The sequence below is a fragment of the Macaca nemestrina genome, chromosome 8 (assembly GCF_043159975.1).
Source record: "Macaca nemestrina isolate mMacNem1 chromosome 8, mMacNem.hap1, whole genome shotgun sequence".
In the NCBI taxonomy this organism is placed as follows: domain Eukaryota; kingdom Metazoa; phylum Chordata; class Mammalia; order Primates; family Cercopithecidae; genus Macaca; species Macaca nemestrina.
The window spans coordinates 69,987,791-70,013,358 of NC_092132.1; the positions used below are offsets into that span (position 1 = coordinate 69,987,791).

The 25,568-nt window shown below is 39.5% G+C and overlaps 1 protein-coding gene across 3 annotated transcripts in view; it reads right to left on the reverse strand.

Annotated features, from left to right (window-relative positions):
- The window catches only part of LOC105483565 (hepatocyte nuclear factor 4 gamma), a 156,524-nt gene extending 136,433 nt beyond the window's left edge, over window positions 1-20,091 (reverse strand). The window contains exon 1 of one of the 3 annotated variants that reach the window (XM_011744451.3): window positions 19,826-20,091. The gene's annotated coding sequence lies outside the window, so the exon portion shown is untranslated. Of the gene's footprint in view, window positions 1-19,593; window positions 19,745-19,825 lie in introns of those variants that run through there. The other 2 variants (XM_011744448.2, XM_011744449.3) reach the window with 2 other exon arrangements.
- Window positions 20,092-25,568: the final 5,477 nt, after the last annotated feature.

The window sequence follows — 25,568 nt, forward strand, 5'->3', positions numbered from 1 at the left end:
ATTGAATCTCTCTCCTTTCAAATGATAGTATACTATTCTTACCAATTGACAAAATAGAAATATATCCATTCATATTTTAAATAGATTTTATACCTTAAAAAACTAATATTAGCTAAATACATGTATCCCCTATGGTCCAGTAAATCCACCCTTAGAAATAGACCCATCAGAAAGGAGTGCTCAAGTCCAGTGAAAGACTTGTAAACTATGTGCAAGACAGTTTTATTGTAATAGCCTAAAACGGGAAACCTAACTGACCATCGACAGTAGATTTGGTAAATTATTTGTGGCATATTCATCCAATGGCATACCACAGAACAACAACAAAAATACACAGCAAGACAGTAAAATAGGTGAAATTAATCTATGCCTGGTTAGGAGCCCAGTGATACTTTTGGGGAGTTGGAAATTTTCTATGTGGGGTAGCAATTGTTAGAGAAGTGTGTATGTGTGTATATATATGTAAAAATTTGAGTGTGTGATTAAGATTGGCTACCATTAACTTAAAAAAAAAATCATTTAAAAGCAAAACCAATACAAAGATATATGTAAAAAGCCAGAAAAAGGCTAATTTGTTGACTCACTAAATTAACTTCTGGAAGTTAATACTAGATAAGTTGATTTTTTTAAAAGCTGTATTGGGCTGGGCGCAGTGGCTCATGCCTGTAATCCTAGCACTTTGGGAAGCCAAGGCAAGAGGATCACCTAAGGTTGGGAGTTCAAGATCAGCCTCGCCCACATGGTGAAACACCATCTCCACTAAAATACAAAAATTAGCCAGGTATGATGACAGGTGCCTGTAATCCCAGCTACTCGGGAGGCTGAGATGGGAGAATCACTTGAACTCGGGAGACAGAGATTGCAGTGAGCCGAGATCGCACCACTGCACTCCAGCCTGGGTGGCTGAGCAAAACTCTGTCTCAAAAATAAATAAATAAATAAATACGTAAATACATAAATAAGTAAATAAGCTGCATTGATGTTGGTGAAGCTGCAGAGAAAAGGAAATGCTTCTACACTATTGGTGGGAATGTAAATTAGTTCAGTCACTGTGGAAGGCAGTTTGCAGATTTCTCAAAGCACTAAAAATAGAACTCTCATTTGACCTGGCAATTCTGTTACTAGGTATGTACTCAAAGGAAAATAAATGATTTTACTACAAAGACAAATGCATTTGTATGTTCATCGCAGCTCTATTCACAGTTTGCATATTTCTCAAAGCACTAAAAATAGAACTACTAGACCTGGCAATTCCATTACTAGGTATGTACTCAAAGGAAAATAAATGATTTTACCAAAAAGACAAATGCATTTGTATGTTCATCATAGCTGTATTCACAATAGCAAAGACATGGCATCAACCTTGGCACCCAACAATGGTGGATTAGATAAAGAAAAGATGGTATATATATATACACACACACACACACACACACACCATGGAATACTATGCAGTCATTTAAAAAATTGAAAAATCATGTTCTTTGCAGCACCATGGATGCAACTGGAGGCCATTATCCTAAGCAAATTAACACAAAAACAGAAAACCAATTATTGCACGTTCTCACTTATAAGTGGGAGCTAAATCTTGGGTAGACATGGACATACAGTTAGAAACAGTAGACTCCGGGAACTCCAAAAGGTGTGAAGGAGAGAAGGGAGCAAGAGATGAAAAACTTCCTGTTGGGTATTATTGCCACTATCTGAGTGATGGCATCAGTAGAAGCCCAAACTTTAGCATCATCCAATATACCCTTGTAATAAACCTGCACATGTGGTCTCTGAATCAAAAATAAAAGTGGAAATTTAAAAAATAAAATAAAGGTAAAAAATTTAAAATGCTGTATTAATAAACATTCTCAACCTGTACAAAAATTTTAAAAAGGGTTAGGTAGGTTGTATTATTTCTGTTTAATGAACATTTAATTTGATATTAAGAAGATAATGCTAAATATTACTCTAATAAGGAAAAAAATAATTCAATAATCAATGTAAAAATCCATATACATATTACTCATAGTGAATAAAAAACATACACCTGCCAACAAACACACACATGTAAGAAACTGGACAGGGCCAGGCGCAATGGCTCACACCTGTAATCTCAGCATTTTGGAAGGCCAAGGCAGGTGGATCATGAGGTCAAGAGATCAAGACCATCCTGGCCAACATGGTGAAACCCCGGGTCTACTAAAAATACAAAAATTAGCTGGGTGTGGTGACGCGCACCTGTAGTCCCAGCTACTCGGGAGTTTGAGGCAGAAGAATTGCTTGATCCCGGGAGGTGGAGGTTGCAGTGCACCAAGATTGCCCCACTGCACTCCAGCCTGGGCGACAGAGCAAGACTCTGTCTCAAAAAAAAAAACAAAAAAGAAACTGGGCAGAAAGTTTCAAAGAAGGAAGTATGTGTGTGCTGGATAGTGATTTGATTTTCATTTAAAAAACTCTTTAAATGTTCTGTTTCTGCTTTTATAATTAAGAATAGTCATAAATGGCCAGGCGTGGTGGCTCACGCCTGTAATCCCAGCACTTTGGGAGGCCGAGGCAGGCGGCTCACGAGGTCAGGAGATGGAGACCACCCTGGCAAACACAGTGAAACCCCGTCTCCACTAAAAATACAAAAAAATTAGTCGGGCATGGTGGCGGGCGCCTGTAGTCCCAGCTAGTCAGGAGGCTGAGGCAGGAGAATGGCAGGAACCCAGAAGGCAGAGCTTGCGGTGAGCGAGATTGCGTCACCACACTCCAGCCTGGGCAACAGAGTGAGACTCCATATCAAAAAATAAAAAAAGAATAGTCATAAATAAATTGAAAGTTATGAGAGCTAACTAATGTAAAATGTTATTAAGGGCAGAGTTAAGCCAAAAGAAGAGAGATTATACTTTCAGATAAGGTGAATGACAGGGAAGACATGGAGGGAGAAAAAAGTATAAAATTATGGAAAAGGGAAAAAAATTCCTGGCCAAAACTATTTCAAATGGATGTATAGTTGGGTATAAGTTTATGAACTAGGAGAAGGTCAAGGAAGAAAGACCGAGTGCTGAAAGAAGGCATTAAGGCAGCTGAATCTCACAGAGGAAGATATAATGTGGCAGTTAAGTCCAGGAGAATATCATCTCTGCTCCTAACTGGTTGTGTAACACCAATCTGTAAAATCGGAATGATAATAATATAGTCATCAGCTTGTTATGAGGACTAAATGAACTAATGCTGATAAAGCATTTAGAGCAATGCCTGCAAATATTAAATGCTCAATAAATATTAGATAATGTAGCAAGGAAATAAAAGTTTTCAGAGAACATAAGGAGGAAAGATTAATTTCACTGGATTATTTCCTAAATTTAGCCTTTTTTAAAAAAATCTTAAAATGTATAGCCTTATCAAAGTTAATATATTTACTTTGATAATGATTTTCCTCACCACTCAGAAATTTGACATTCATTTTACATAGTATCCACTGAGGCCTGATTCACACAATTGCAGCTTTGCAGAAATCCAACATGAAGCAGTAGCTGAACAAGCACTGGCCTGATCATATAAACAATGGTACTTATTTCCATGTGAGCCTCAAAGCTAATTTAACACTTAGAACTTAGTGGATATCATAATGGCTAGAAAACAGATAAATTACTCTGGGGAAAATATTAGCTTTTGGTTCAGTATTCAACAAAGCTATTATTACTTCAGTAATAGTCTGTCATCTGGACCTAGAAAATCGACACTGTACAGGTAAAATACTTTCCTATTTCCCCACCCTTCACAGCGTGGTAAAATATATGGAACAGTCACTAGGAGCTTGTGTTGGTCACTGATCTCAGTTTCCTTCTCTGGAATTTATTCTGTTGTTATGCTTCCCCTAAAGTTATTTTGCTACTGTTTTCTCAGAGTAGAACATAACAGCATAATGAACAGGTAAGTAACTTCCTCCCTCTACCCTCCAACTGGCGCACACACACATAGAAACAAAGGAAAAAAAGAGTCGTTTCCAAGGTCTGCATCATCAACCATATAAAGAAGAAAAGCATGCCCTGTCGCTCAAGGCAATCTCCACGTGCACCATGCATGTGGAGAGATGAGATGGTGTATGCCAGTACGGGCCTCTACCAGCAGCAGCAGCAGCACCTGCAAACTTGCTACAAATGCAGGTGCTCGGCACCATCCTAGCCCTACTGAGTCCTGGGGTGAAGCCGAAAAATCTTCAGAGTTACTAGCTTTCCGCTGATTCTGATGCCCACTCAAGTTTGTGAACCACTTGCATGTGCAATTTCCGTATAAACTGCCTTACGTAAATCTTAAAAGTTGTGGAAAGTCTAGCAGCACTGTCAACTCTCCAGTGTAAACTAACCCCTGTCAACCTTATTTATCTTCAAACATAATTAAGATAGAGATGATAGATTTTTCATAAATGCAAGAACATATTTTTCCCATAAGTCTATTTAAAAGTCATTGAAAATAGAAAGCTGGTATATCTAATCTAAAAAACCAATTCAAAGTTAAATTGTCACAAAATTGAATAAAAAGTCATCCTAGACGATAAAAGAATGGTGCAGATTAAACTTCCTTTAAATAACCTTTAGACCTGGACTGACCAATTAGGTTGGTGCAGATTAAACTTCCTTTAAATAACCGTTAGACCTGGACTGACCAATTCGGTAGCCACTGGCCACATGTGATCACAGAGCTCTGAACTGTGACTAGGTGAAGTGAGATATGCTGCAAGTGTAAAATGCACAGATTTCCAAGCCCTACTATGAGAAAAGAACAGAAAAGATCTTATTAATAATTTTGTTTGCTTTGTTTTTTCTCATTAATAATTTGTCCATTTATATTGGTTATACATTGAAGTGATTATATTTTTAATATATTCAGTTAAATAAAATAGATTATTAAAGTGACTTTCCTTTGTTTCTACTTACCTGCAATGTGGCTGTAAGAGAACTAAAAGTACACATGAGGCTGAATTATACTTTTATTGTCCAGTACTGCTTTAGAATCCTCAACTAGCATTTCTTGTAATCATCATGTCTTAATCCAAACAAAAATAATTATGTCATGTCATATACATATTCAGGTTATATGTAAAGAATGAGTCAGAGTTATTTTGTTTGTTTGTTTTGCTTCATTAAATACTCAGTATCCTAATTTCCTTTCTCCTCTTGCTCCCTGGTCTTCTGTGACAATATCCTCTCAACCTTCTGCTGCTGATAGACCTCCCAGTCAGCTGGGTCTATTCAGTTATCTCCAATCATCAATAAATATGAAAAAAGACACCTGTACAAATCAGAGGAAACTCACAGAAACTGAGAACTAAAGGATAAAATATATTCATGTGATGTTTGCGGATGGGAGGTCGGGGAAGGGTTTGGAAGGAATATTGAACAAAGTGATGAAGGCCCTGAGATAAAAAAAGAAAAAAAAAAAAAAAAAGCTTGACTAATTTAAGGAGAATAAAGAAAACTCAGATGTGACTAAAACTTGGGGGGGTCAAAGAGAGTTGCAAGAGGTAAGATCTCTCTTACCTCTCTTGGCCTCTGGCTGAGGCCAGAACATCAGATGCCTCATAGGCCACAACAGAGAGTCTGGACTTTATTCTTAGCACAATGAGAACCAATCAGATGATTTGAAGCAAGAAGACAACGTATTCTTATTTACGTTTTAATGCTCCCTTGAAGGGAGCAACGTGGTTACTGAGAAAGCAGTTCGTAGACTTACAGCAGTGGTCTGGGTACACAATTGGCTCAGACAACATAGTAGTTATAGAAGTAAAGATAAGTGGAAAACGTGAGGCCCATTTGAAGGTAACATTGGCAGATCTCTAATTTACTGATGAATTAGATAAGATGTGTAAGGAGAAGACAGAAATTAAGAAGACTCCTGGCTTTTGATTTAAGCAAAAAAAATTGGGAGTTCTTTTTTTTTAACCTAGTTCTGATATCATAAGAGGAAATTAAAAATAGTAGAGAGAAAATATTTCAGTTGATTAAGCAACTGCCAAGTACCAGAAATGGTGCTGAGTGTTGTCTTATATATCTTGTTCAATTGAAGATTCTCAGGAATCCTACGGAAGTAAGTGGTGGTATCCCAGATGAGAGATGTGCAAACTAAGGCACAAAGAAGTTACACAGCTAGGACCTGATAAATTTCTCTAAATGAACAAACTACTGTTCCTAATATATTTATTGCAAGATCGCTAAAGCCGTAACACAACTAATAACTCACTGTTTTAAAACAGACTCACGGGAGTGAGCATACTCTTCCAAACATCCATGAGCTGAAATTACACTGTAAGTGACACTGAAGTGTTTGTGGGCGTGAATCATGGAGCTTGTACTGCAATAAGAGTTGTTAGGATTTGACCTGAGAAACCCTGAAATCACCTGTTGAATGCATAACTTCAAATACAGAAACTGCCCTTTGTATCTTAAAGGCTTATGTGTATTTATCTCTTTCAAACAGACAGAGGGGATGCCACCATAGATAGAGTACCTCGGAATGGGTCTAACATCTTGAAACTTTTGCTCCACATGAAGGGCGCTTTGCTGTGTTTTTCTTTCTGTTGATTCAAGAGAAGTACCTAGTGCAGTAGCCTCTGGATTATTCTCTGTGTAAATTCAACGTTTCTTACTAAAACTCACCATTTATAAATTAAGGTGATACATGAATGCCTGTATGAGGACCTGAACCGAGCAGAGTACAAAAGCCTCAAAGAAATACTTAAACTGTTTCTCCCAAATGCAAACACAGTATCTGCCTTGCTTTGGAGTTCAGCTTACTTTGGCACTGTTGTTTAACTTCTGATAGTCTCAGGGACACAAACATGCATGCCCACAGAACTTCCCTCTGCTGTTATTTAATCAAAACACTATCGTTTACTCAAAGGCCATGATGGGAAAATAGTGGTTTGTACATAAGTAGCAGACAAAAATAAATTTTTAAAACACAAGAAACTTATCACAAGCGGGCACAGTGGCTCATGCCTGAAATCACAGCACTTCGGGAGGCCGAGGCGGGCGGATCACCTGAGATCAGGAATTCGAGACCAGCCTGACCAACATGGAGAAACCCTGTCTCTACTAAAAATACAAAATTAGCCAGGCACGGTGGCTCATGCCTGTAATGCCACCTACTCGGGAGGCTGAGGCAAGAGAATCGCTTCAACCGGGTAGGTAGGGGTTGCGGGGAGCTGAGATCGCGCCATTGCACTCCAGCCTGGGCAACAAGAGCGAAACTCCATTTCAAACAAAACAAAACCAACCAACCAAACAAACAAACAAACAAAAACAAAAAGAGAGAGAGACAGAGAGAGAGAGAGAGATTTATCGCTAGATTATTCATGAAAGATTCTTCTTTCTATATATTCAGTGACTGCAGATATCATCCTCAAGTCACATCAGTTTTGCCGTTTGTCCTAGCCAGAAGGACTTGTCAAAGGGGGAATATGCTAAGGCCAACAACAAGGAAAGTGTGGATGAGAATGAGTGTTAAGAGAGAGGAAAGCTTTCTACAAGTAAACAAATGGTTTTGATTATAGATGTTTGAACCCTGTTGACTTAATTGATAGTCGAAAACAAATATATGCATAGACTGTAAAGAAGATTTAAAACATCCAAGCTTCTAATGAGACAAAACCATTTTATGGCTGCTCTGTTATTATTGGCTGAACTATGTGTCCCTCCCCAAATCATATGTTAAAATCTTAACCCCCAGTGGTACCTCAGAAAGAAATAACTAAGGTAAGATGAAGAAGTCATGTTGGTGGGCCCTGATACAATATGACTGGTGTCCTCATAAAAGGGGATCAGGACACAGACAGACACCAATCTAGGGGCAGCCATATGAGGACATCAGGAGGAAGCAGCCACCTGCAAGCCAAGGAGAAGGGCTTCAGAACACACCAAGCCTGCTGAAACCTTGATCTTAAATTTCTAGCCTCCAGAACTGAGAAAAGATAAATTTCTGTTATTTAAGCCACCCAGTATGTGGAATTATGTTATGGTGGCTCTAGCAAACTAACACTCCTACCTAAAATATATATTATATTCCTTCTTTTTCTTCATTTAGGAAAAAATGTATTGTTTAAATAAGGTCTGTGTATTTTTCCTATAACTGTAAAAAACTATTTTTTAAAAGGTGATATGCAATCTCTTTGTTATATATATTTTTATAGAAGTGAATTTATATTATTCTAGGTTACATTAATTTCCCACATTTTTGTCCCATTTTCTTCTTTTATCAAAATAATCTTCACCAGTTTTGATGGCTCTTCTAATTTTGCTTTTTCTTTGCTTTAAATTTACAAATTGTTCAAGGAATAATACTTAAGTGTAAGAATGGCACTAATGATAGATAACGGAAAATACAGCAAATGATTAAGAGTGGTTAAGTTCTTTTATTTAATTCAATTAAACTTAGGATGAAGCATTTCATATATTTACAATCTAAATGCACATGTGTATTTACACGTGTTAATATTCTGATGTATGTTATTAATGCATATAAATAATATATACACACAGATATACACATATGTGTGTGAATGTGTATTGAATATATATAGGTCAGGCGCGGCGGCTCACACCTGTAATCCCAGCACTTTAGGAGGCCAAGTGGGGCGGATCACAAGGTCGAGATCGAGACCATCTCTTGGTCTCGCCAACATGGTGAAACCCAGTCTCTACTAAAAATACAACAATTAGCTGGGCATGGTGGTGCACGCCTATAGTCCCAGCTACTCGGGAAGCTGAGATAGGAGAATCTTTTGAACCCAGGAAGTGGAGGTTGCAATGAGCCAAGATCGTGCCATTGCACTCCAGCCTGGCAACAGAGCAAGACTCTGTCTCAAAAACTAATAATAATAATATATATACAAAGATATACATATATTATGTGTGAATGTGTATTTAATATATATATATGTTATATGTGTGTGTGTGTGTTTGTGTTTCTATGTATGTATGTATATTAGTATCCTGGAATAAGTGATTTGTATATTACAACACCTACCATAGTCCAATTTCAGTGAAACTTGTAGTTATTTTCCCAACTAATTTGCCAGTTCCTAAATTCCAAGGATTTTATTTTTTTTAAGTCACTTGAGCCACAACATGTTTTGCAAATAAAACCCATTCAAAAACTCTTGCCTAATTGAATTGTAACCCTTTTTAACAAAGGATACATTTTTATCATAGCTACTTCTTTCAAAGAAATGTTAGCTCAATTTTACAAACAAAATGTCAGATTTTGAACTCATTTATAAGAAAAAATACGTGTTTTATGTACTAGAAAACCACAATGTTATCCAAAATTGTTTTGGGCTTAAATCATAAAACTACGTGTTATTCAGGCACACTATTTATTCTCCATTACAACTCGAGTAATGTAAGGCAGCTTGAGGATATAAATTCAAAATATTCTCTACTTACACAACAATTACTTTGCAAGTTATAAAAGTTTTAACATTCTGGGAATCTATGCATAAATAGAAGAAAAATATGACCATTAAAATTCATAAGCCATGTGGTAATAGAGAGTAATTCAATATGTGTTACATGTGCTAGGTACAAATATACCCAAGTTTCCTATTTAATACACCCATAATGAGGATAGTTTCAGGTAGCAGGATTCTTTGTCTAGAAAGTAAGTGACCAACTAAATTAAGAAAGAAAGAAAAATTAGCTTCTGAAACATCTCATGTCTTTTAAATTGTAAGCCTCACTTCCCAAGAAGTTTTACTAAGTAGTTACCCATCAAGAAACTTTCTAAACAATACTTATTTGTGATTTTTGAAGAGAAGACAGTAAGGCATACACATTTATAATTAACTATGTATTCAGAATTTATCTGGGAAAAACTAGATAAAAATTAATACCATAGGCACCAGGTTCTATTTGATCAAACATGTGACTATTACAATGTTTATTCCTGATTTCATAAATTAGTTTCAATTAAAATATCATGTTCAGGGTTTCACAAAATCTATTCTAACATGTCTCAGAAGTCAATCTGCCATATCGTTTATTTACACATGACATATCAGTTAAATTACTTTCACCTAATTGATGCTCAAATTGAATTCAGTGAAATCATTCATATGCTTCATAAAAATAATTGACAGAACACAGAGAAGGAGAAAAATAAAATTACCTTATTTAATTTTTAGCTTTAGAAGATACTATAAAAACTGAGATGAGATTAATAGCATAAGACCTTATTAGTATTAAAGTTATTATCAGAAGAAATTGGGCTCTGGAGACAAATGGCCTTGGTTCCTGTTTAATGCTTATACTGGTTGTTTAGTCTCACAGGGTATTCATAACATCTCCTTGACTCAGTTTCCTCAGCAGCATAGTGGTGATAACAACAGCTTATACCTTATAGAGTTATTGAAAGAATTAAACAACTTAATATATGTGAAGCACTTAGTGTCTAGCATATATAAACTGAATAAATGTTAACTCCCTGTAATCCCAGCTGTTCGGAAGGCTGAGGCAGGAGGATGGCTTGTGGCCAGGAGTTTGAGGCTACAGTGAGCTATGATCACACCACTGCACTTCAGCCTGGGTGACCCTCATCTATAAAAAATTAAAATAAGAGAATGTTGACTAGTCACTGACTAGTCACAGCAGTGTGTGTGTGTGTGTGTGCGCGCGCACGCACACTTGCACGCGCATGCACATGCTCGTGTGTGTGTGTACCAAACCTACAGAAATAAGAATAAATATATAGAAATATTAATATAGAGAAGAGTCAAGATAGCAAGCAATCACAACATTTATTAAGTACATCCACCTTTTGCCAGACTCTGTGCTGAGCACTTTAAATGCCATCTTATTTATGTCTCACAATGTACAGTGAAGTGGGTAGGCAGAGCTCCAGGAAGTTTGCTAACATGTTCACATGCTCAAAGCTGCAGGCTTGAATCAAGTGTATTTAACTCCAAAACCTGCATGTGTTTTTCATCATCCCAAACAAATTAAGTAATATGAATGTAAACAGAATGATTTTGCAAATTTATTTTGAAAGAAATTCAGGCCTTCTAGGTTTATCTGTGAGAAAATGGCAGATCCCATGTGAAGTCTACATAGACATGCTGTACAATACATGAGTAGTTCTTAAACTGATTTTGAAATGATCACACAAAAGATATACAAATAACATACAGTAATGTGTATTAGCATATTAAACATAATTACTTTTAAAATCATTTTTACCTTCCTTATACGGGTACACCATTTTAATATGGAGAAGCCACACACCTGCAAGTAGACTTCAATTTCTCTGGGTTATAAGCCACTGTTACTTTACCATAAAAAGAATCTATAGGAGTTAAAAATGGGTGAAAATTTTGAAAACACAGCAAATCAGGACATTTCAAAACTTCAATGTAAGTTCAAAAACTGAAGAAAAAAATGAAAACTTCCAAATCATAAGCCTGTTCAGCAGGTAATTTTCATTCAAGTTTCTGAAGTTGATCTGAGGTTCAAATTGCATGTCAGCGGTATGGAGAAAAAAGTCAGGGCAGAGCCCTGAGCAAGACAATGAAATCAGAATATACTGAACAAAAGGACTGTGTTTGAAAAAGTAAGTTCTTTGAATTCCCATGAGAAACTAAAAATAAAAATCATGAAATTAAAAATAAAGACTAGAACTTGATCACATGATTTTTTCTTAACAAATTGACCCATATAATTTTACTTTATCTAGAGTCAGGTTACAAATAAAAGACAACTAAAAAATAATTCGCAGAATCTAAAATATCTTCTGAGATTTTGAAATTTTTGTGAACCGTTCTGTAATATCTGTGAATTGTCATTTTAAAGTACAGCTATACACCCTAACCTTTATCAGAACCTATTGTACCACCTGCCAGAGCTCAGCAGGACACTGCCTCCTGCCCTATTGGGAAAGTGCCCTTCTGAGCCCTTGTAGACCAATCCAGTTGTCTTTCTTTCCTCACACCCCATTAAATTTACACATGCATGACCTCCCCCCACGCCCCCCAACACACACATGCACGCACTGGTTGAAAAGGCATTGGCTTAAACTCCAAAAACCTATATTTGATATTGACTTCACATGGCTCCAAGTCTCTGTGCCTTCACATAGTTGTCACAAGACTAAAGTAAACTAATGCAGGGGAAACACTGTAGACTGTGTATATAAAAAATATATAAACTGTAACACTCAATTCTTAGTATAACTATTGTTGTTGTATTGTTGTTGTAGTAGAATTAGTGCTCACAAAAGAGTCTAAATTCCATAGCATGACACAAATAGGTCTTTATATTTAGGCTAATCTTTATTTTTGAAAACTCATTTTCTATCACCTTTTTCTATTTTACTGCATATTGAGGCCTCGTAAATCCAATTTTGTATTTTTTTATTTGTACAGGTTATTCCCATTTATGATTATAATATTCTTTACCCTTTTTCTGTTGATCAAATCCTATCCATTGTACAAGAATAAATTCATGTGGGGAGAAAATATTTTCAAAACCCATATCTTAAAAAGGACTGATATCTATAATATATATAGAACTCTTCTAACTTGATAATGAAAAAAAACAAACAATTCAGTTTTAAAAGAAGGGGACTGCACAGGATTTGAATAAAACTTCACCAAAGATAATCATTTATGTTACATAAGTTCGTGAAAAGATGTTCAGAATCATGAGTCATTAGGGAAATACAAATCAAAATCACAATGAAATATCTCATACCTTTTAGAATGTCTAAAATTAGAAGACTGATCATACCAAGTGTTGGTTAGGATGTAAAGAAACTGGAATTCTCAAGCCCTACTGGTGGAAATGTAAAATCGGACAACCACTCTGGAAACCGGTTTGATAACTCTTTGCCTTTGACCCAACCATTCTATTATTCCTAGGTAATCATATAAGACAAATGTAAGTGTATACACCAAGACTGGATACAAGAAAGTTCATAGCAGTGTTATTTGTAATAGTCAAAACTTGGAAACAACCCAAATGTTCATCAAGTGAACAAATAAACAAATTGCAGAATATCTATACAACATTATGCTATTTAGCAAAAAATATTTTTAAAAAGAACTATTCATACATGCAAGCGTATAAATACATCTCAAAATAATTACACTGAGTGAAATATGCCAGACACAAAATAACACTGCATGACCCCGTGGATATAAAATTCTAGAAAATGCAAACAAATTTACAGGGGAGGAGGGGATGGCAAGGACCAGGAGAAAGAGTGTATAAAAGATCTTTAAAAAGCCTTTGGAGGTGTTGGCTATATTCACTATCTTTACTGTGGTGATTTCATGGGTATACGCATATATCAAAACTTCTCAAATTGTACACTTTAAATATATGCAGTTTATGGTATGTCAATAATATCGCATAAATCCAAGGGTTTTTTTCTCCCCCAAAGGAATAAACTCCTGATGCACACAATAAGATGAATGAATCTCAAAATAATTATGCTAAGTTAAAAAAAAAAAGACATAAAAGGGTACATACTATATGACTCCATTTATATATTATCCTGGAAAAGGCAACATTAATGACAGAAATCAGATCTGTGGTTGCCTGGGGTGTAGTGGAAGGGAAAAATGACAAAAGGGCACAGGGAGTTTGAGGGAGATGGGCGCAGAAATATTCTTTATCTTCATTGTGGTAATGGTTACAAAACTACATACCTTTTTCAAAACTCACTGAAACACATGCATTAAAAGGGATTTTACTGATGGCAAATTATATCGCAATAAATCTGACTTAAAAATAAAGATTTTACATTTAATAACCTACTCCAGGAAAAGTGAGTGGGCTTTTTACTAGGTTTGAATAATAGTTCCCCAGGACTCAACAATTATACTTAGCATGTTGAATAATAAATTTTTAATTTTTTTTTTTTTTTAATTTTTTGAGACAAAGTCTCTCTTCGCCACCCAGGCTGGAGTGTAATGGCACAATCTCAGCTTACTGCAATCCCACCTCATAGGTTCAAGCAATTCTCCTGCCTCAGCCTCCCAAGTAGCTGAAATTACAGGCGCCCGCCACCATGCCCACTCTAATTTTTTTGTGGGGTTTCACCATGTTGGCCAAACTGGTTTCAAACTCCTGACCTCAAGTGATCCACCTGCCTCAGTCTCCCAAAGTGCTAGAATTACAGGCATGAGCCACCACACTCAGCCAATAATTTTTTTTTAATAGATATCCCTAGTCAGACAGGAGAATCTTAGGAAAGGGTTGTTTCTAAGTCATTGCTGAGAAATATAGAAATGTAAGTCAGTTTCAATCTCTCTCACCCCTTCATCTTACATATTCTGTAATCGTTCAATTCAGTTTAAATACCTTTGAAACCTACAGATTCTAATCTTTTCTCATCTTCATTGCCACTGGACAATTGCTTACAAGTTCTTACTAATCCTCTTCCCTCCCCTCCCCTCCTGTCCCCTCCCCCTCCCCTCCCCTGCTCTCTCCTGTCCTCCTCTCCTCTCCCTTTCTTTCTGTCTTTAATCTATTTTCCAATATGCTGCCAGTCAATCTTTAAAAAAAAAAAGAAAATCTTAACTCAACCTGCTTAAAGATTTTGATGGCTTCCCAGTGCCTAGCAGACATCGTCCAATCCTTGTTACTACATCCAATATTGTTAGAATCTGGCCCAGTGTTCCTTCCCCACTTCATGTCTTGCCACTATTCCTACTCCAAGTGCAATCTCCTCTGCCCCAAATACTTTTCTAATTCTTCTCTACTCAGCAAGTTCTCATCAGAAGTCAATAACACTTCCCTGATATATCTCCAGGCTACTCAAGCTAAAAGTATCCTTTTTTGCTTCTGTTTTCCATGGTATTATACTAATTATAATTATTTATTATCCCAATATAATAGTGTCACCTTATGTTTGTCTTCAAGGTAGATTATTACTGTTTGTGGGTAGAGACATTGCTTTACTTATATTTGTATTCCAGGTACTGTGTACAGACCCTATAACTTAATTTCTGCTAAAGTAATGTGTATTAACTTTATTTGAAACCTATAACTATGATGTCTGAAATAAGAAAATGCAAAAAAAAAAAAAAAAAATTGAAACACAGTCCATAATCTTCAGTCAGCCAAGAGCGTAAGCAACGCACAAGACAGTGCCTAAGCCCAAGGGAGCAAAGATTCAAAATATTTAAAACATTAAATTGTCAGGTCCAGTTGATATCATACTTTTAAATGATATCCTACTATTAAATAATGATACTTTTAAATTAGATGGGGAAAAACTGTCTAGATTTCTTGTCAACTTTTTGTTATCGTTTATAAATATGATTCTTCTCTACTGAAATAGAGTGTACGGAGTGTCAAACATTCAACAGATAAAATGCTTGATTTAAATAATGCAAGAATTTATCCACATGTACTTTGAGAGTAAGAACTATTTTCTCATTTCATAGCTATTTAATCTGAAGAAACATTAAATGTCTTGCTCTGGGATACACAACTGACAAGGGGCAGAACTGAGATCTGCACACAGGTGGGAATGACTCCAAAGCCAATGTTCCAGCCATTGAACTATACGTGGTGTGATTTTTCTCTACACTGCTTAGCTGTATGCTCCAAGAAATTAGAGACTCTCTTTCTTATTCATCAATACATCTCCAAGGCCTATTAGAGGGTTTGGACAGGTTTCCAGGGGTCCACAATTTTCTGAAGTTATAAGTACTTTGTGTATATAAATATAATAATCTCTAGAGAGAAGATCAATAAAAACAAGTGACACCTATTAAGAACTTACAACAAGTCAAGCAGTGCTTTAGATGCATTATCTCACTCTATCATAAGGACAGCAACACAGAACACATACCTGGTACTCAATGTGCCAGGCACTGTTCTAAATGTTTCCCATGGATTAGCATATATAATTACCCTACCAATTCTATGACACAGGTATTATAATTGCAAACATTTCAAAAATGAGGAAATTGGGCCTCAAAGAGGATAAGTTGCCGAAGCTCCCCCTCCCTTCGCATTTAGTGAAAAACTGGGCTGGGATGTAAACCTTGCCATCTGACCACAAGGCCTGCCCTTGTGACTTATACACCACAGAACTTCCCATGAAGCTGGTCATCCTCAAAGACCTTCATGTTCTTCAAAATGTTGAGTGTTACACAAAGAGAAAAAAATGAACTCCCTATTCGATTTCCAGGAAACCATCTTGATAAAAATGAAAGCTTTTCAGGGGAACATCAGATGTTATCAGCTAATTCTCTCATGTAAAGAGCATACTCTATCAACACATTTTAAAATATAAGGTAGGGAAGAACAGGCAATAAGGCAGATCTGTTATTTAAGGTCTACCTATAATGAGTGGGTAAAATAGTATTGAGTTACAAAGATACATATGGAAACAAATAGCTCTGTATAGCTCCTACAAATTATCCAACAGCAGGAAGGGTGCTGATACCTCTTACAGATATTTTGTGGCCTAGAAAAGTGTCTTCCCCAGGGAATATTTAGCCAAAAGCAAAGGGACATGGCTTGGCTTGTGGGTAGTGTCAAGGTTTCAACCCTTCCTCTGCTCAGTTAGGCACCTCTGTGCAGTGAGCAACTCAATGAGAACATGGAGCAGCCATGGTTCTGTTCACGACCTAGAGTCGACGTGCCTGCATTTGAATCCGCAACTCTATCCCGTGTAAACGTGTAACCTTAGTCAAGTTAATTCATTTATCTCTGGTTCACTTTTCCCATCTGTAAAGTAGGAAGACTGTTCATATGAATGGCATAAGATTGTTATAAGAATCTAAAAAGCAAAAAGCATATACATTGCCTACAATAGTACCTAGTGCATATTAAGTATTCCATAAGAATTACCTTATCTATATATGTGTATGTGTGTATATGTGTGTGTGTGTGTGTTCTTTAAAACATAAGAATAAGAGTAAGCCATATTTGCAGAGTTCCTTATGTCTGTATATGAGTGTCAGGACTGACACCAATAGGTATAAATACCTTTGAGGAGGGTGGAGAGAAGTAATCGCAAGGCTGCGTTTGTTTCAACAACATACCCAGTTGTTTCATTTGCAGGGATAACTTTTTAAAGGATCCAGAGTGATAAGACCTCATTTAAAATCATACTTTTGTCCTAGGGGTGTGAATCTTCTCTTAGGAAGGGGGCAAACATGTAGGTACAAACCACAAAATTACAACTGCAACCTGTGGACCATGTTTGCAATCTAGAAATGCTCACTTATCATGTGTCAGTATCTCCAGCCATTCAGTAAATGGATAGTTAGCAACAAATGCAGTAGATTCTTTTACAAGCTCAGAATAAGGTGGTATATTCAAGTGTATTTAATTCCATTCCCATTTTATTATATTTTTAAAGCGAAATTCCCAAAATCCCCAAGTCAGATGTTCTGGGACTGGTTTATACAATTCCCAACGATGAGGAATCAATTTTTCAACAATAGATTGACAACATTCTAAATAAGTCATTATTATCAAGTGTTGGCAAGCATGGTACAATAAATATACTGTGGGTGTTTAGAAAGGCTCTTGGCAATATCTATCAAACATCTCCCTGGTGCCAGCAATTCTCTTCTCAGAATAAATATTCAACAGTATCCATGCAAAGATAATGCACGTAGATATTCACATCATTGTTTGTAATACTTAGAATTGAAAAATCCAAGTGAATATTCTGAGGGACATTGGCTGGTTACCTTAGGTAGACACATTAAAAAAAAAATCTGTATATATTGACAGATAAGCATTTGAAAAATATTAAAGAAAAATAAATTTCAGAATACTAGTATGATATGAACCATTATTCAAATTTTAAAACAATAAAAGAAAAATTTCTGTGTTATACACATGGAGATTAGAGAAATACAAACCCAAACATCAACAGAAGTTACATATACATGGAGGAGGGGGGCTGTTTTTATGTTTTACTACAATTTTGATGTTGTTTTATGAGAAAATATTACCTTCAGAATTCATAGAAAAAACAAGAATTTAAAATAAATAAAAACAGGTCGGTTGTGGTGGCTCACGCCTACAATCCCAGCACTTTGGGAGGCCAAGGCGAGTAGATCACGAGGTCAGGAGTTCAAGACCAGCCTGGCCAACATGGTGAAACCCCATCTTTACTAAAAATACAAAAATTAGCTGGGCGTGGTGGTGGGTGCCTGTAATCCCAGCTACTCTGGAGGCTGAACCGGGGAGGCAGAGGTTGCAGTGAGCTGAGATTGTGCCACTACACTCTAGCCTGGGTGACAGAGCAAGACTTCATCTTGGAAAAAACAAAAACAAAAAACAAGGCACTCAAAAACAAATACTTATTATTTGCATAAGGAGTATGTTTTTTTAAAATCTTAGCAATCCCTAAAATAAATTTGCGCTATCCCATATGCCTATAATCGTGATTAAAGAATGCAATATTTGTGAGATCTTAATAAACACACTTTAGTAAAAGGGTTGAACCTTCATAAAGCATGTTGGAAAAATGTCCTTATTTGCATGCCCATAACTGGAGCTCAGGAGAAATGGGAAGACAAACAGCTCTCAATTTTCCACTCCATTTTGAAAAGTGAAAAATGAGCAGTTTACCAACACTCACCACCACCTCCCTCTCCTTGCCACACCTTCAAATGATACCAGGAAAGAGCCCAACACTACTTGTTCACCTACTTCAACCACACAGCAGATCAGGTGGCCTGAATGAGAGTGTCCACAGGACATGAAAAGAGAGGGAGTGGTGGTGAGGAGGTGGGGACAGGAGGACTCCTATGGAAAAACGGTGACAGCTAGACAGGAAGAACAGTTTAAGGACAAATAACCGCCTCTAAAGGGAGAAGAGAAACCTGTAAAATGAACGAGAAAGTAGAAGAAACTAACAAAAACAAAACCAGGAAATGGTGCTCTCAATGAGTATTTAGTTTCCAGGACGTCCCATTCACTTTTGAGCTTCTGGATTCTGTATTCTCTTGCCCTTGCCCGCAAGTGAAAACTCATGCTGATTGTTTTGCTTGTTGGAGCAGTGCTTTGACTCAGTTCAGAGCAAGATTTATAAGCACAGATCATCAGGTATGAAGCACATATATTCCATTCTAAGATCTTATCACGTGCTGGCTTATTTCAGTTAGACACAGAACGGTTATTGCTTAACTGGCACGTTGTTAACTAAGCTTCCAAAGGGCATGTCATCCCAAAGTTAGCTAGGAAGGTCTCAATATTATATTTAAAGTATCCCCCAACGGCATCACCGGCAGATGCCGACTCCCAAAATTTGTCCATGAGAGACGGATGGAAGCTGAGACTTGAGAGAAGGCCATGCAAGGGGTGATGCTGCAGGACCAAGCACCTCCCCACAGACCTCCAGGGTCCATGAACATCCATTTGTCCTGGACTTGCCTCAGGCCACAGAAGTACTTACACGGAAGACCCCCTAGAGACCTGGGAATCACATGACCCGCTACAGCCACCAAAGCTTTCTTTGCACCCAAACAAATACAAATACAGCTCTCTCTATCTCTATTTCTCTCCTCCCTTCTCTCTTTCTTTCTTTTCTAAGGTGAAGAACTGGCATCTTTCACTTCCCCGCTCCCCTTACTCCCTGCTGCCCCACCTCCAGCGCCTTCTTCCCTCCAGCGCCTTCTTCCCTCCAGAGCCTTCTTCCCTCCAGAGCAGCCTGGGCGAGGCCTTGGGGCATCTGCTTTCCACACGGACCGGCCTAGGGGTCCTAGGGCTCAGCCCCTCCTTCGGCCGCCCGAGGGGAATCGAGGCTCCTCCCGCCCGGCAGCAGCCGGGGCAGTGCGCTGCGGCCAGCCCGGGCCCCGGGCGGCGGCGGAGAAACTTACCTGCGCGGGCCGCTCCCGGAGCTCCCGAGTCGCAGTCAGCCGCGCGGCCGCCGCCGCATCTCCTGGCATCAGGTCCCCCACCCACCCCGCCGCGCTGTCCCGCGCCGCACTTTTCCCAGGCTGGGAAGTTTGCTGAAAGCCAGGAGGTGGGAAGTGGGGGTGGGGCTGAGGGGACTTGGGAGAGGAAGCTTAAGGATTTTGTTGTTGTTTGTTTGTTTGTTTGTTTTTCCCGATCTCTAGCAAATATTTTAGACCATATGCTGGGAGAATATTAGCTTTGCTCAATGGCGACAGGGCAGCGGCCTGACTCTCACAGTCCGATCGATTTACTAAACAAACTGAAACGTGGGTGGGGACGTTAAACAGTAACCAGTAGACTCAATGAAAACTGAAAGCAGCGAGGCCGCCACCGCCTCGGCGCGCGCATTTCCCTGTTCCCAAGGCCCCAGGGCGACTGGCGGTCGGGCCAGCAAGTCTCAAAGCCCGGTCTCCCGAGACCGCAGTGGCTCTCTCGGGCCTTCGCGGGGCCCAGGCGGTGACTGCCGCCGCCACTGCCGGAATCTCCACCATCCGGGCGAGGCGCCCCGCGCTGCACCGCTCTGGACTGGAGCGGATCGCTCTCCGCCTCCTACACCCTGGGGAGCCCCCGAGGGTCCGCGCCTGGAGCCCGAGGCCAGGGCATCCTTCACTCGACTCGTGCTAAGTCCCCTCCCCCGCCCCGGGTCACGCCTCGTCTTGGGCGATGTCAACCCTGGCTTGTGGAAGTGCTTTTGGACGCGCGGTAGCAGGGGGAAGCCTGCTGACCCTAGAATGCCGATTTCATCCTGAGCTCATGAGGTCCAGAAACGGCTGGAAGTATCTTTAAAGGGAATTAAATGGGTTCCTAGGGGCAGCTCTGAAGCCACACCACTAGGGGAAGCCCCCACCGTTTCTTCAAACTGCACGTTGGGCCTCTAGGGTTATATTCTACCATGACGCTCCTGACCACCTAGCTCGGCAAGAGTTCTGGGAAGAGGAGGGGGAATGGTTTTCCGTTCCCATCCGTGCCAGCTACCTGTGGTTTTAGTCTTTAAGTACCTCTTTACATATGTATTTGATGGAAAACTTCCCTTTCTCCCTCCCATACCCTTTAGCTTTGGACTTGCATAAGTGGGGCTCAGACCCATCCCAGATGCGCTGATCTTCTTGGTCAGGCATTTGTTCACAAGCAATACAGCCAGGGAGCCGGTTTTTAAAAACATCTCAACAATTTAACTTCGTGGTTTCAGGAATGAGTGACTTCAGGTCAAACAAGTAATTATCATCATGAGATAAATAGTTACTTAATCCGTAAGATTTTTCTTTTCCTACCAGAGGGTTGGCTGATATTTTAAGGCTGTAATAACAATGCCAGGGAGATCAAAGAGCTAGGTGTTTCTTCTTTTTCTTTTTAGATCGGATTTACTAAACTTTCTCAGTTTCCTCCTTCCGAATATCTTGCTGAAAGGTTCTTTGAAAAACAAGTTGTTGGTTGTTTTAGAAATGAGGACAAAGGGGAGAGATCATATACTATTTTTCTATAAATCGACCTTTTTGAATAAAACACATTCTTTGGTTGCTTGTTGCCCACGCGGTTTGCAAACCGTGTCAAAAAAGTGGCCTCTGTTCATATCGCTCATGGGAAACCATCCAGACACGGGAGAGGCAGAAGAGTTACAATTAACGGGTTATATTTATTATGCAAATCTTTCATAGGTGTGTAGTTTACAGATCACCTGTGGACATTCTCTTTAAAAATATTTCCAGATACTTGGAGAATGAAGGTTGTTTTATTCTATGCCAAAATGTAAATGTATAGTTTCCATAAAACACAAAGTCTGGAGACAAGTTCTTCATCCTCATTCACAGAAGCTTTAATGACACCTGACATCTCTTGTTCTCAGCAGAGAAATAATATTTTAATTCAATAGTCTCAGTTTATTCCACTGTTAATCCGCGATGTAAGTGGGTTGGGTTTTGAATAATTAATTCATTACTGGTATGTGGTAGAATAGCTGATCTACCAGGAAATAGTCATATGTTCTGTGTACAAAATTATTTTGACACAATATGTAGAACTTTGTGACAAAATTTGTCAACACGAGGATTTTCAATAATGAGAAAAACAGTCATGCATTCAAGAAATTAAACTCTGTGCAGTCTTATTATTATCTAAGAAAAACATTGCATTTGTTCAATTTTTAAAAACCCCTGAGAAGAGTTTAGGTAACACTGCCAACCATTCTGTGTCAGGAGCAAGAAGAAGGGGTTTCAGATGAATGAATGGATGAATGAATAAATAAACGACGTTAAGAACTAGAAGAAGGGACAAGGATTTGACTCCACTCTGGAGCTTGGCGGTTTTTACTAGATAAACCAATGCTACACGACCAAGCTTTACAGCATCACTTATATTGTTCCTGAAACTAATTTATTACGATTCTCCATGGCATGGCTTTAAGCTGCTGAAGATGAAAAATGTGCTCTATGGAGAGTCGTCCCCTGATGCTTGGGGGTGGGGGGGTTGGACAACAATGAGAAGAAAGGCTCAGGATAATTTTTCAGGGAAAGGTTCTCAGCAGATACAATGTTCCATTTCGCTAGTTAGTGGTTTGGGGGAAATTATACACATATATATTTATGTTGCATCTGCTCTTTTAACCTAAAACTAAATACACAAAATGTGGCGTCAAAAATCCTTTACTTCACTTTTCTATTAAATGTCTCGTTTAGCCTGTACTTTTCCTTTTCTCTTTGGTATTTAATCTTTTTTACACCATTCCTCCCACCCCCTACCCCCTCACCCCCACTCTCGCGCTTCCCTACGCCACCAAGATTGTCTTGATAAGAACTTCAGGTTCTCCCACGAACCGTTCTGATACTATTAATTAAAAGCAGTGGCCTCAGGCAGAGGGCTCAGGAATTAGGGAGGGTGCGGGCCGGCGCGCGCAACCTCAGGGAACACATCTTTATGATTTCAGCATCCAGAGACCCTATTTCCGAGGGCAACTCCGCGCCCATGTCCTGGCACATGAAACCATCACCAAACGCGAACGGGAAGTGTCCTCTTCCTGCCTAGGTGCTGCTAGGGCCGCTGCCACCCCTGCTGACCGGGTCCAGAACCCGATATTTCGCGACCGCTGTGGCACCCACGCCGGAGTCGCTACCTCCCCACGCGGGCTCAATTAGTGGGGATTACCGCCCACCTTTACCCGAGTTTACACGCAGGAAGAGAGGGGAAAAGGAAGAAAATTTAAAAGCTCATGCAGTTCCCCTCCCATTCTTTTCTAGATTTGGGCACAGCTCAGTGACACCTTCAAAGCCACTCGTATGGAAAGGACCGCGGGCGGGACGCGGCCACCGGGACTCAGGTTAAATTTAGTCCATAGCTGAGCTAATCGCTCCTCCAACTCACCCAATGGACCAGTGTTTGACCCAGGGGGCGAAACAACGGATAAAGCAGCCTCCGCCAGAATTTCAAAAACTCCCTGGAGGCCACTGAATGTTTTATGCATCAGAAGGGGAGGCTGGGATTCCGGTCACTGTGGCTAGGAGGGGGGAGGGCTCGGCCAGCAGGGTGAGGGTGGGGGCGGGGGCGGTTTCAGCCTTAAGCCATCCAGGCCTCGGGTTTATGGCCCGGGGCTGCTTCTGGCTGCGGCTCTCTACCTTGTTGCCCCGGCCTCTTTCAAAAAAGCACAGGTTTTTTGCTCCCTGGCGCAGTCCAAAGCGAGGGCACAGATTGTCGGAGCTCTAAATCTGCCGACTCGAGCCTCCGGGAAAGGGGATGCGAGGCCATTTCATCTTCTCCGACCTGCACCGTAGCCTTCAACGACGTCCACCCCTGCTGGGCCTAGAGCAATAGCAGACTGTAACTGGGACCCCGGGACTTTGGTACCCTCCTCTGCTGTTTGATTTGTCGGGCTTTCCACGGGGCGTCCACTTCTTAAACACTTAAATTTAACACGGTGAAACAAGAACAACAATAAAAATCAGTAGAACAGACCGATTGAACGTGGCACAGGGATTGATTAGTACTCCCAGTCCTACCATCACTGTGCAGACTCCAAAAAGAAAAGAAAACAGTCCATACACTTGCATGACCCGTTTGGTGGTTAGACATTTAAAAACACTAAAGCTGCAGGCGTGGTCTTCAGGACTGGCCACCCTACTTGGCCCCACATTGACCCAGATAAAAATTAGTCTTTATTTTGCACTCAAGTCACAGATCAGAAGCACCCAGAGTAAGTTTAGATTAAGGAAGGCCAAGGAATGTTCCCAGACTCCGTTACCTGTTAATAAAAATGCAAAGCCAAGATTTCAAATTGAGCGTCTAAATTGAAACTACTCTGCGTATGTTACACGTCTGACTGAGACACCGTGAAAATCGAACACACTTATTAATTCTCAATGTCAAGGTATGGTTCTTGTACCAAATAGGCAAACTAGTAAGTTGGATCACTTCTCTTCCCACCCGCCTCTTTGTAGATTTCCTGCTGAAGTATTGATTGCCAAGGTCTCTACAAGATTTGCAAACTTTTACAGTCATTTATAGTGCATGCAATAAAAACAGGTGATACGAGCACGCTAGTTCAAGGTGTAATGCAAAGATGTATTCGGTGTCCTTGGCAACTATCTATGAGACCTGTTTGTCTTTGCAGAACCCGCCCTTCACTGCAATGAACCCCTCTGTAACAAAGATTGGCCCTTTACATTTCCAGGGCCTTGGCCCCTCAGTGGAAAGGCACACACGTTTCAAGTAGAAAACTCAGTTATTTCAGCTGTATTTCAAGCAAGGAAAAAAAAAAAGAAAAGAAAAGAAAAAGAAAAACTTTAAACAAAATGGTGAGAAACAAGGAAAGAACTATTTAAAATTCCCCAATTTCCTACTCTTTTTTTTTTCACAAAGAAAACATAAATCGGCCGGGCGCGGTGGCTCAAGCCTGTAATCCCAGCACTTTGGGAGGCCGAGACGGGCGGATCACAAGGTCAGGAGATCGAGACCATCCTGGCTAACACGGCGAAACCCCGTCTCTACTAAAAACACAAAAAATTAGCCGGGCGAGGTGGCGGCGCCTGTGGTCCCAGCTGCTCGGGAGGCTGAGGCAGGAGAATGGCGGGAACCCGAGAGGCGGAGCTTGCAGTGAGCTGAGATCTGGCCACTGCACTCCAGCCTGGGCGACAGAGCAAGACTCCGTCTCAAAAAAACAAACAAACAAACAAACAAACAAAAAAAAAAAACCACAAAGTAAATCGACTAACAATTTACAATGTACTCTCTCTCTGCCCCTTGCAATTGGGCAACAGGGATGTTTCCACTGTGAGAAAATAAAAGCACTGAGATTACACAGAGACTACACCACATTTTGGATCGTATGTGTCCAAAGGAGAAAGGAAAAAGACGGAAAATGAGTGTATTGTATGAAAATACTTAAAAGCCTTATTAGAAACCCTATCTTCCTTGACCAGTTTTACCAGTCCTTTTTTTGTTTGTTTGTTTTTTAGGATCTATGTAGGAGACTGGGGGAGGGGGCTGAAGATAAAATGATTGATTTCTAAAATGTTGTGCTTTGAACAAAACTGGTTTTCTCATCTAGTGCTGCAAATAAGAATAGGTGACAAAATAAGTTCAAGAGATCTATTGCACAACATGGAGGCCATATTTAAGGACAAGGTATTGTACTTTTAAAAAATGCCAAGAGAGTGGATGTTAAGTATTCCCCTCACA